The sequence below is a fragment of the Harpia harpyja genome, chromosome 1 (genome assembly GCF_026419915.1).
Source record: "Harpia harpyja isolate bHarHar1 chromosome 1, bHarHar1 primary haplotype, whole genome shotgun sequence".
In the NCBI taxonomy this organism is placed as follows: Eukaryota; Metazoa; Chordata; class Aves; order Accipitriformes; family Accipitridae; genus Harpia; species Harpia harpyja.
The window spans coordinates 88,959,582-88,973,025 of NC_068940.1; the positions used below are offsets into that span (position 1 = coordinate 88,959,582).

Consider the following 13,444-nt stretch of genomic DNA (forward strand, 5'->3'; position numbering starts at 1 on the left):
ATTTTTAGACTGAAGCCTGAGACTACTTGCGCTTCAACAGTAGCAAAAGAAGCCTTCTGCTTTTTTCAGAAAATAAGAAGTATTCAGATTAGATTTCTTCATATTTAAAAACAGTAAATATAAATTAGACAAAGTATAACAACTTGCTTTTGGCTGGAAACATATTTCTTTACCAGTAAGAGTTTATGCCAATTGTTACATACTTGAATTACACCATTATTTTTTTTTAAAATAAGTAGTAACAGCAGCAGCACAGCCATAAGAAAACATAACAATGTTCTTACACCCCATGTGTACTTACATAAAAATGGACCATACTCTGAAAAGGTTAAACAAGTTAATTACAGACTGCTGGAACGCTTCCATGTTTATGAAATAAACTTGCAGTACCCATTTGGTATATCCCTACTAGTAGCAGAAAACTCCAGCTCCTGCTATCATTCCTCATTGTACCATACTGCACAAACAGCTGTTGCTAAATTGAAATATACTTTCCCCCTCTTCCATACTGACATAGCGTAACATTCTCCCTGCTAGAAGAAAAGACATTTTCACAGAAAGTTTTAATAAAATTTTGTATATAAATGCAAATGTTGCAGATTCCTAAATAGCAAAAGTTCAGCTCCAGCAGCTACAGAATACGACATGTTTGTGTAGTTTGATAAGGCACTATGAACTAAGTCACAAAACCGATTTACACTGGAAGAACGATGATGCTTTCAGAAAATAATTACAAATAGGCTCAGTCTACCACAACTAGGTACCAAACCCACAACATTTTATTTTTATAGGAGCTTGTCTTATTTGGAAGTTTTACCATTGATCAATCTGTTCACAAGCTCTATGGACGTCAGCAGGAGCTGGACACACAGATTCAACCCCAGTGACAGAAGGTCAGTAACAAAGTAATAACCTCAACCAAGAGATAAGGGCAACTAGAGCCCCAATTTAAGAAGGCACTTGAACACATACAATTATGTCTCCATATTTTGGAGACCCATTGACTTCAACAGGCCTTCACAGCATAGGTAAGTGTTATCCCAAATGCGGGATGCTTTCTGAAATCAGTTTAATATGAAATAAAAACATTTTCCCACAAGGTTACTTTGTTCAACTGAAATACGCAGGAGTACTAGAAATAACAGTAAATCACCTAAAACCACACAGCTCTACAAGGTCTTACAAGAATGAAAACCTTACTATGACATGTAGGAGAAATAAATCTTTGCACACTTCTCCCTCTATATCTCTAGGCTTGTGCAATGAACTAGAGTCAGTACTAATATCTATGATAAAAAGTGATGTCTTTCTCCATTATCCTCTCTATTCACTAAAGAAAGAAAGGATGTGGGTGCTTCCCTAATGTTTATAAATAAACAGTTTTTCTAGAATGATAGAACAGAGCTTTAGGGACAACCAATGCAGATTCAATTCCTTTGCTGCACTGGCTTTTGGACAGCCAATTTTAACAGATACGAGTCCTGATACACCATCACTCCACATGGTATTTAAGATACTAAAGAAGGGAATTTAAGTATTACTGCAGTTTTCTTTACCTGTTTTCAGATGTTTCCTATTCAAATTAATTTCCCACCACTCCACCACTGAAATGTTTTTATGTACTGATGAAGTCTATTCAAGAGAACAGGCATCATCATAAATGGACTGAATTTTCTTAATGCTACACTTGATGTCAGTACTCTGTTAGTTTTCAAACTGATTCATGAACAGTTAGTCATAGAAACCATCCTCTGTAGAAACCCTCTCTGTTCTAGAGTCAGGACTTGTTTCCAGGGCATATATTTAATAGTTTAAGATGAAGAACTGATAATTGAAGTTTTAAAAAAATTGTGCAAATTCAGTTACCTTCATCACAAACTAGAAAATATGATGTAACGTAATAATTATTTTTAATTCTGAAAAAAGCTAAAGCATGAGTAATCATTAGTCTATGTAGTGAATTAAACTACTGCTAAGTTATTAGGCTGTAATTCAGTTAGCAATAATAAAGGTTACTGGGTAACTATTTGTTATTGTTCCCAGCAGAAAAAAGTGCATTATTCTGAGGTTAACTATTGCAATAAAGCAGTAACCACAGTTTTCTGAATGTATTTTTCCCATAGAACCCTAGTCTTCAAACTATAAGCCATGTGGTATAAACCTCAAAAGCAATTAACCTGGGGGGAGACTTAAGTCGTTTTGCTATAAGAAAGCTGCAAAAAAGCGTACTTGCTAGTCTGCCACCGAACCTCTGAAGGAGGAGGGAAAGAGAGAAGATGGGAAGGAGGACCTGAACTAGCATGATTCTCCAAAATTTCAAATACTCTTAAGGTATATTTTAACATTTTTCACCAAAAGGCTTGTCACAGATTTGAGTGAAATTCAGACCTGGTATGAATGAATTACCTTGCTAGCAATGTCTTGACTGAGATACAACACATGGCAGATACTTTTTCTATGGACTTTTCAGTTGCTGAAGCTCAGTTATTAATTCTGTGGCCAGAAAGGGACAAAAATAACTGCTTTTGACTTCGAACCTTCTGAATCTATTCATATAACCATCTGCTTTTTTACAGTAAATCTCTCTCTTTTTGTCTTTATAAGCACTATTTGCACAGGAGAGCTCTTCTAAGTTTTAGGCCTTAAAATAATGTTCTTCCTGCTTTCCACGAATCTCCTGCCATCCCATTGTTAACCAGGAATATCTAATATATCGGAATATTTATGTAGCAACCCATCAAAACAAACATAAATTTATTCAGATTTTTTTTTTCCCCCATGATGGAATACAATGTCGGGTGGAAACGTAGTGACAAAGGATGAGGAAAAGGCTGAGGTACTTAATGCCGCCTTTGCCTCAGTCTTTAATGGTAAGACCAGCTGTTCTCAGGGTACCCAGCCCCCTGAGCTGGAAGACAGGGAGCAGAATGAAGCCCCCATAATCCAAGGGGAAATGGTTAGCAACCTGCTACACCATTTAGACACACATCTATGGGGCCACATGGGATCCACCAAGGGTACTGAGGGAGCTGACGGAAGCGCTCACCAAGCCACTTTCCATCATTTATCAGCAGTCCTGACTAACTGGGGAGGTGCCAGTTGACTGCAGGTTAGCAAATGTGATGCCCATCTACAAGAAGGGTCAGAAGGAGGATCTGGTGAGCTACAGGCCTGTCAGTCTGACCTCAGTACCGGGAAGGTGATGGAGCAGATCATCCTGAGTGCCATCACAGGACAACCAGGTGGTCAGGCCCAGTCAGCCTGGGTTTATGAAAGGCAGGTCCTGCTTCACCAACCTGATCTCCTTCTATGACAAGGTGACCTGCTTAGTGGATGAGGGAAAAGCTGTGGATGTTGTCCACCTGGACTTCAGTAAAGCCTTTGACACCATTTCCCACAGCATTCTCCTGGAGAAACTGGCTGCTCATGGCTTGGATGGGTATACTGTTCACTGGGTAAAAAACTGGCTGGATGGCCAGGCCCAAACAGTGGTGGTGAATGGAGTTAAATCCAGTTGGCAGCCACTCACAAGTGGTGTTCCCCAGGGCTCAGTATTGGGGCCAGTTCTGTTTAATATCTTTATCAACGATCTGGACGAGGGGATCGAGTGCACCCTCAGTAAGTTTGCAGATGACACCAAGTTGGGCAGGAGTGTTGATCTGCTTGAGGGTAGGAAGGGTCCACAGAGGGATCTGGACAGGCTGGATTGATGGGCCGAGGCTGCTTGTATGAGGTTCAACAAGCCCAAGTGCCAGGTCCTGCACTTGGGTCACAACAACCCTGTGCAATGCTACAGGCTTGTGGCTGGAAAGCTGCCCAGCAGAAAACGACCTGGGGGTGCTGGTTGACAGCCGGCTAAATATGAGCCAGCAGTGTGCCCAGGTGGCCAAGGCCAACAGCATCCTGGCCTGTATCAGAAACAGTGTGGCCAGCAGGAGCAGGGCAGTGATCGTCCCCCTGTACTGGGCACTGGTGAGGCCGCAGCTCAAGTACTGTGTTCTGTTTTGGGCCCCTCACCTCAAAGAAAGACATTGAGGTGCTGGACTGTGTCCAGAGAAGGGCAACCAAGTTGGTGAAGGGTCTAGAGCACAAGTCTTATGAGGAGCGGCTGAGGGACCTGGGGTTGTTTAGCCTGGAGAAAAGGAGGCTGAGGGGAGACCTTATCGCTCTCTACAACTACCTGAAAGGAGGTTGTAGCGAGGTGGGTGTGGGTCTCTTTTCCCAAGTAACAAGCGACAGGACGAGAGGAAATGGCCTCAAGTTGTGCCAGGGGAGGTTTAGATTGGATATTAGGAAAAATTTCTTTACTGAAAGGGTTGTCAAGCATTGGAACAGGCTGCCCAGGGAAGTGGTTGAGTCACCATCCCTGGAAGTATTTAAAAGACGTGTAGACATGGTGCTTAGCGACATGGTTTAGTGGTGGACTTGGCAGTGTTAGGTTAATGGTTGGACCTGACGATCTTAAAGGTCCTTTCCAGCATAAATGATTTTATGATACTTGATGAATTTAAAAATATGGACAGCATAAGTAATAAGAAATTCTGACTTAAAAAGAAAAAACAGCTGTTACACTAAGAATGAATCAACTAGTACTCCTTTTATCATGCTTCTTTCATTATAATTCAGGCTAGACAGAAAAAAATATAGAAACTAGTCAGATTCAAATAGAAATTCATAAATTTAGTCATATTTTAAATCAAGTGGAGAAAAACTTCTAAAGTCACTGACTTTTTACTGATTCTTGTTTTTTCCAGCAATAGCTTTTTTTCTAATGGAAATGAATTCTGCCTGATTGCTAACTATAATGACAAGTTAATTTGCAAATAAAACTATCAGATTGAAAACGTTCCTAACAAGAGAATATAATGCATCCGTAGATGATTACTTAGCATGCACTTTACTGTTTCTTAATGCTTTAATGGGTTAGAAATAGTGATGCATTTATTTTTCAGTAGATGGCTATTTTATTATTAGTAATCTATATCAAGCTTAATTAAGAATGCATACAGCTATCATTTTACCACATGCATATTAATCTGCTAGAATAAACCAACCAACTTTATGCTAAGCAACACCTTTCCATACATGCACAGGTAACCCAAATGCCCTCTCTACAATAATGACTGACTCTAGTAATAAATTATAGTTTAAGAACAGATGTTTAAACATTGAACATGTTTAAGATAAAAACAACCTTGAATTAAGCAACCTCTTTGACATTGTATTTTTACTAACTCTCTACTCCTGTGATAACTGTCTCAATATAATGCTCTCTTCAGATACAGAATGTGGTTTCTTTGAACTCTGAAAGAAGGTGGAACATGGAGGATAATGTTGTTAATATTACTATTTACTGTGTTTTCTTTTGATACGTGCATAAGTTAATAAATAAGTATGGTTTAAAAAGCTGAAGAAATAAATCTAATTACATCATATTGTGCTGATTACTAGTAATTGCATTACCACTTTCTTATGCTGATAAATGCATGGCTGAGTTTTGTCTGTGGACAGTTTTATTTGTAATGGTTAACTCTCACTTTTGTGAACAGAGAAAAGTTCAAATTCCTTCTAAAGTAAAGCTTCCAGGTACCATGCAAAATACCTTACCTCTCAACTATACTAGTTGTATTTGTTTACAGTTAGAAATCAGTCTTCAATAAAATACATATACTGTTGCCTGATTATGACAACAATGAATCTTTAAGTAAGGAGATGACAAGAATACGCCTGCACTGGTAAGTCATCATTAGCAAGTAAGATCAAGGAACAGCTTCACTGAAAGGATAAAACTAGAATAATTTAAGGGCTTCAAAGAGGAAACAACATGGCTATTTAAAACCACTAATATCCTTCCCTTTTTAGGGAGGTGAAGCTAAGTTACCTGTTTGACCCAGACTGTTAAGTAGAAACCAAAATATTTTGTGCCCCATTCAACCCTGCCAAATACTAATAAATTACTAGTACCTATATTAGAAATGAAGAGATTCTTTGTTGGAAAATGTTTCTCTTGTAAGTTAAGACACAAAATGGTTAAGAAGGTCCTGCACTTAAGCCACTTCGAAGCACAGCGGCTAGTAAACCTATAACTGATAAGAAATCTCAGACAAAAATATCAGTAACACCACACGTGACATCCAATGTGCACTTTACACCACAAAGACTGTGGAAAGTTTGTGGGCTCTTCTCTTTTAAAATTAGACTTTAGACATATCTAGATAAGTAAAAAAGTTTTAACTTATTGTGGGGTTATCTAACCCAAGTTTCTAAGTCAATCATCTTAATGTCAATGCAGACAATAATAAGAAAGTTATGCAGTAGTGCTCATCAGACAGACTGAAAATACACATTTATTTGAATTGTACTGCTCTGTAGTTCAGACTGCTATCGGATGCACTGTATAGACTCGTTTCTTACCCTCAAATGCAGTTTTGTGAGACCGTACATGGTAAAACACTCCTATGATCCAGATGACTTTTGCCAGAACACACAGATACATTTCAGTGATGATTTGTACAAAAAGTGAGTAAAGTAAGTTGTACTATAGACATCTGTGCACAAACGCCTTGGAAGAAAAGCTGATTGAACCTGTCTAAAGAGAGCAGTGTAGGGCTTTTCTTCTGCTTCCTTGTTCAGCACTAAACTCAGCTAAGGGAGACCCATTGCCGTCCCCAGCAACAGTATCTCCTTCTTAGGTGAGGCATCTGTAGGGTACTGGGAAGGAAATAAAGAATGAAACTCAAGCATCTCTCCTTTCCAAAAGGAAAATGTAAGCAGGGTTGAGGGAGGGTGAAAGGAGAGACAGAGAGAGATAGATCATGGCAAATACCAGATTGAATTCCCTCTGGTGCTGCTTCTTAATTAGGGGAAGACTAAGTGGAATATGAACAGATGGGAAACGAGCCACTCCTCACTTAGCACAGATCTATGAGCCACAAAGCCAGAACAGGGATGATATCCTTCAGATACAGACAAAAAAAATGCCCGGCTCTTACCCTCCAAAAGATACAGGTTTGATGATCTAACAACCCTTTTACCCTCACTTACTGCTACTACATAGCACTTCCATATTGTGTCAGGAACCAGTGGAGCACGTATCTAGCTGTACAATGTTAGAGCATTAGTCATAATAAGTTAATAAAAATCACCTGCTTATACTACAGCCTTAGTGAAAACAAAACTCAGAGAAAAGAGGGTCACACCGCCTTGTCCCCTTCAGATTTTCCCAGCCTTCTCCAACTCTGCCACGGTGTGCCTCGGTCCTCTGGCGCAATTAAAACATCTGTCAGCCACACATACCCTGTTCCACTTAACAGCTTCACGTAGCAACTCACTGCAAGTCTCCTGCTCCGAGTGTGCATGTTCTGCCAATTCCCCATTCACTTCTCATTTGTGAAGTTTTAATCTTGTGCCTGCTGTTTTTTTGGTCTCAGGAGAAAGAAAGGGTTTTGTACTTTTAAAGTGTGAATACTTTTATGAGGTCATTTAAAGACTACGCTAAATTACTTGTGTAATTACTTATACAACTGAAGACACATTTAACATGCCAAGCTCAGAGATACCTCTACTAGATAAATTTCTCCTTCATGGAGAAATTTCTACCTCCTCCTCTCTCCCAAATAATTTCCTTCTGAGAAATTATTGGCTGGAAGTCTCACTGCCTTTACATAAATCAATATTAAAAATATCACCTATATTGCACTGAGTAGCAGGCAACCAGAAATACTCATCTGGTCTTCAGTGCTGAGAGGCTACAAATCACAAAGAATTTGTCCCATACCACAGAAATAATTTTTGATAAAATAAAAATACAGTTTTAAATATAGATGGGTAAAAGCTATACCACTTACTAGTATTTCATTTCCCAAAGAGTACTTGATACAGAAAGTTAATCAGCACACCTAAATTACACGTCATCTTTCACCCAAGAACAGCATATTCTTCAGCAAATTCACTGAAAGGTTATTTAGTTTTACTATAGATCCACTCTCTTCCCTCAGCAGCTCCGCTCTCAGCAATCTGTGCAGAGTTTTATTTCCTACAGTAAATATATATTAGGTAAAGAAAAAGATTTTTTCCACAGGTGCTCTTAGGATGTGATCCACAATTCTTTGAAGTGAACAAGAGCTTTTCTGGAGCCTTCAACAGAATTTCATAAACTAGAATCCAACACAACAGCTACCCATCAGAAGCAGTTTAATTTCATGCAGCCATTCCTAAACTGAATTCCAGTCTCTGGTTTTGGTCAAGGTACAACTTCCAGAAAGGTAATCTTGATTTTTCCAACCTCAAAAGACCAAGATTTGCCACTGTAGTTTTTCTAGTGTCTAATAATTTTTGTTGCTGAAAAGGTGAGTCTAATTTTGAATTTGAATTATTTCCTTTTCTGGTCATTCTTATTTATTCTTTCCTGAAGTATCTAGTATTGTTTTTCTGCAAGGATACTCACATACTACTTACTTCTCAACTCTAAATTTTGCAAGTGCAGCGGGTCAAACTGTCACTCCCCCACAAGGCATCCTCTATGTCCTTAAATTCCTTTGATGCCATTTTTCTGTATTTTTTCTATATCCAAACTTTCAACATCCTTTTTTAAGATGACTAGCACCAAAACTATATATAGTATTAGCTTCAGGTATAAAATAAAGAGATGTTAAAAAAAGTTAGAGCTCTTTCTGGTCTTATTTTATACCTTCCATTTTATCCACCCAAGGGTGTAGTCACTCCTTCTAGTCAGGTGCTCACACTAGTGCTAAATTCTTGTCCTCTTTGACCTCTTATTCCTTCTCAGAGCTACTACCTCCCTGAACACATCCTTCACCTCTGTAGTTCTGCACTCCTTTTTATCCATATAGCTATTCATTTGACTGTATTAAAAGGCATCTCATCTGGACAGGCTCAGAATGCCAGGCAACCAAAGTGGTTTTTGTACAAAATCATTGTCCTTATCCCACTTTACCATTTGGACAGATTTTGCATCTTTGGCAAGTTTTCACTATGTGAAATGTCAATTGCTCATTGACAACTACATTTTGATTGTTGTCATTTAATCATCTACTATTTACATAATTTTTATTTTTTATTATAGAACCCCACAATAATTGGCATTTTAAAAATCAAAGTCACAAAATATCAAGCCAAATACTTTGTAAGAGGCATCCTCAAGAGTCCTTAGAAGCCAGCTAAAACACCACCTAATGTTCTATCCTTTGGAAGTCTATTTTTACCTTGCACATTGGTCAATAAAAATAGCAGCCTATTGTTATTAAGTAACAGGAATGATATTATTGATATTGTTAGTTACACCAACACCAGATATCAAAAAGAGTGAACTGATTTCCAGAGAGACTTTGGTTGTTTCTAAGAGCAACAAGTTAAGCTGTTTGGAGCTATTTTTTCCAACAGAAACCATTTTTGTGAGGAAAACACATGGAGCAGAGCCACTAAAGTACAGGAAAAGCTTGTCCCCCCGCTCCCTCCATAATTGCAAGCTATATTTATAAATGGCAAAGCACTGCCCTCCTCTTCAAAGATGAACTGCTGGTGAGGCTCTTCCTCCTCTGCCCACTTTGCTTAAAATGTTCACAGCACGGACATTTATCTCCACAGTGGGAGGCCAAGGATTAACCACAGCCTCCAAGAGGGTGGAGAGATTTAAAGGTCAATTTAATTAGCTCATTCTAATCTCTTACACATCCAGTGCAAATGTCATTGTTTTCTAACTGCTACTTTAGCAGACAAGATGATATTTTAGAAACTTTGAACACATGAACTATGTGCTGGATGTAATACAAATACTTCATGTAACTAATCTAAAAAGGGAGCCTAATAAAAATTGTCATTGAGTCAGAGCTTTTCCTAAAAAAGAGAAAAAGGGCAATAGGAAAATTCTGGTGATAAAGCACAGAGAGCTTCAGAAGAACTGTAATCTTTCAAACTGACTGGCTTAACAGCTTCTCATTGATTTAAATCTTTCCCATTTCACGATGTCTGGACAAAGGCAAACAACAGTTTCTGGTACTGTGATCTCATCTGAAAGTTGTGGAACGCGAAAACGAGCTTCACAAGCCCAACGTACCCTAAAGACAAATCAGATCACATCCCAGGCTATTTAAGAGTGCCTCTGGGCAAGCTCTGCATGAACGAATAGGCAAAAACAAGTGCACAGATGATGCTCTGTGATGACTGAAATCATAGGTCAGTGTAAAAGCCTGGCAGTGGTTCATCACTGTTGGAGAATTACATACACACGGTCTGGCTGTTCTTCTGTGACAGCAGTTACAGTGGTGCTGCCTGGCCCATGCACAGCTTCCCATGAAGACAAGCCTGCAGCGCTCCCCAACCTTTTTTTCTTTTTACAAGACCTCAGCAATCATGGATATGGATGAATTAGACCTGGATTACTGATTAAGAAGCATATCAGAGAGACACAGTGTCATACAACTGGACATAGATGCTCCAAGTTTTTTTGCTGGAATTTGAAACAAGCAGCCCACTTCTGGGATGGTTCAGGACAGTGTTTTGCCAGTGATTTCTAGAGAGAAGAGAGGTAAAGCGCTAGTGTTTTAATGTAACAACGGAAGCACCAAACCCAGAGATGTCTGGTTTTGTCATACGGTGACAGGTAGGGAAGACTTTTGGGTTTACTTTGTATGCTGGCACTGTGCACTCTACCATTGCCATTGAGCAGGTTCACGTCTGGAAACACTGATGAGGAAACGTGATCAGGAAACACTGATCTTTGACACTGACACGTGCTTAAGAAGTCTGGCATGTAGCAAAGCATACCTGTATGGTATTACAGGTACATATGTTACATACGGTAACATGTTACAAGCACATTCAGTGGTATGACCTCCTCTCACCTTTGGCAGCTGTATGGACAATACTGCGTGATGATTTCTTGAGAGCCCTGCTTTTGAGCTGACAAGAGACCTACAGTGAATGTCATGGGACCTCCAAAAAATGAAAACAGGACAGCACTGGTCCTGTGGTGCTCCTGTCAGAAATAACGAGTCCCTTCTATGATCTTGTTAAGATGTGGATGTACACACTCTCACTTTGAACATCTATGAACGTTTATAAGCAAATTGCATTCAGGGAGTGAGTACTGTGGTGAAAGACATGAAAAACTTTGACAGAGGAAGGTGAAACACCAACTTTTTCTTTTTTGCACTGAGCTATCCTTCCAGGAGAAAGGTTATGGGTTCCTTGTCTTGGCTGGATAAGAGTTTAATGAAGAAAACATGTGATTCTCTCCTTAATCAAGTTATCCTATTAAGCCTGTAGGTCTGGATTTGGAGCTGTCAGCTTAAGGCATGCACTTGCTTTGGAAAGAGTTAGGGCTCTTTTTATGGGAGCCTGTCCTCTTCAGCCCTGCAAAGCTTGGCTTGATGCTTCACTTTCAACAGCTATCATCATATGAGCTCAGGGAGTGCCTATCAGCTCGTTTTTTTGATGTTGCCAGCACATGCTAAACTACTTTTTTCCTAGTTTGAATACCCAATTGTGAATGATACTTAGTTTAGGCAAGGAACTGCTGAAAGCAAAGCAAATTAAATGCTTTTTCTAGGGAAAACTAAGAGAAACTGGAGGTTAAAATTTCTGTTGCCATACATACTAAGGTTAAGTCCCACAGTCACTAAATTCTTATCTGGGCTCACACTTAAAGCACCAAATCCTAGAACATAACATTCAGACTGAAAACTTAACTTTTTACATGCTGGAAAGACCACAAATGCCACAGTTTTCATTAGTACAGCTGGCTCAACACCTTAATACCACTACTGCCTATGTCCACATCAAATAAGATGTCAGCAGTTCTGAACATCTTGGTGCTAATATCCATTTGGGATCCGCAAACTGTATACTCTGCTACAGGAACCTCATCTGACAGATGAGCTCAAGAACTTTTCATGCACTGACAGACCTACCATGCTAAAATGACCAGCACAGGAATTTTCTTTTCAAGACAGTTCTTGCTTCTAGGATTTTTTTATGCATTTTAATTAAACATTCAATGAAAAGATCATGTCTTAGGAAGAAGATCCAACTCCTAATATAGTTGTTGCTGACATATTTATTGCTGACCTTTTTGTCTGTAGTTTGATGTTAGAGGTGGCTCATTCCTTCCCAAACCAAGGGCCAATAAATGGAGGCATGAATTTCAGTGCAGAAGCACCAGCAGAGAGCTCTGATTAATATTTGTTTGTCTGAAGAAACGTATAATCTTAGATTGTAAAATAGTTTTTAAGCTCTTAATATGATATCTTAGGATTGGATAAGTCACACAAAATGAGCAAAAATATTAATAGGTTGACAAGAATTTAGGTAATCTGAAGTTTAGATACTTAAAAAGAAAATTATATTGAAGGCTGACCTCTGAAAAACGGACCTAGAATTTGCATTATTTTCCTGATGTCATATTAGAGTCTGGACTATGAATCTGTCTGTATAGAAAGCTGTGAGAGATAACGAAATGTAAGGAGACACCCATGTCAGGAGAAATGAAAGATACTGAGTTCATGTTTTTTTATTAGGGAAATTGCTTAAAAGCAGGAATTCTCAATTTTCATTTTAGATTTTAATCTTTTATAAGGAAAAATGCACATAGAGAAATAATAAGCATCTCTAAATTAAAAAGAACTTATAGACCATCTGCTAAAAGTTCTTTATGAATTCTTTGTCCTGTATAGAGAACTTCTACAAGCTGCTCCAGCAGACAAAGTCAGATCTGAGCATGTCTCCTATTACACTAAGTACTAAAACTTTAAGGGAAATCAGTTGTGCTCACCCCCGTCCCCAGTAGAAGTCTCATTAGGTACACGGGGACATTGGTGCCCTCTGGTATGAGCAATTGTATTTTATTGGGCAAGAACCCAGTCTCCCTCTTTTGCCTAGCAGAATCCAGATGTAGGATTCAGCAATAACTTTAAGCAAGAACAGATGTGTTGGAGCATAGTAAAGTTAAGTTTCCTTTTCCAGAGCAACAGCAGCAGAAGCATTTGTAACAGTAGTAGAGCCTATTTTTCTAGAGTTTGTTGGGGGGCGTTAAGCTAGCTGCTTGCCTGTTAATCTCTCATAATTTTGCAGTTTACAGAAGCTAGTCCTATAATTCTTCTGACAGAATTGTACTCTTGGATTTTGTACGATAAGAAATGATGTCAACCGAGTTGAAAAGAAACTCCGAAGTTACAACAGCTACTCCATATATTTTGGAAGAAAAGAGGCCTTTCTGTAGAATAACCTTTGCAAAACCAATGTCTAAAGCTGAGGGGGAACACAGAAATTAAAAATGAATTTAGATCTGCAGTGAGGAATTTAATTTGACATCTGTTTTCTAATCCATTTTTTTCTTTTCTGCTAGGAACAGTTAATGCTCTCAAGTATTTTCCTGTCAATGTTACAAGGATCTCAAGAGTTAAGGAGTCTTTTTCAGTGAAATAAG

The 13,444-nt window shown here is 38.7% G+C and overlaps 1 protein-coding gene across 3 annotated transcripts in view; it reads right to left on the minus strand.

Annotated features, from left to right (window-relative positions):
• PIP4K2A (phosphatidylinositol-5-phosphate 4-kinase type 2 alpha) overlaps nucleotides 1–13,444 on the minus strand; it is a 117,043-nt gene that overhangs the window by 34,717 nt on the left and 68,882 nt on the right. The gene's annotated exons all lie outside the window — the stretch shown is intronic.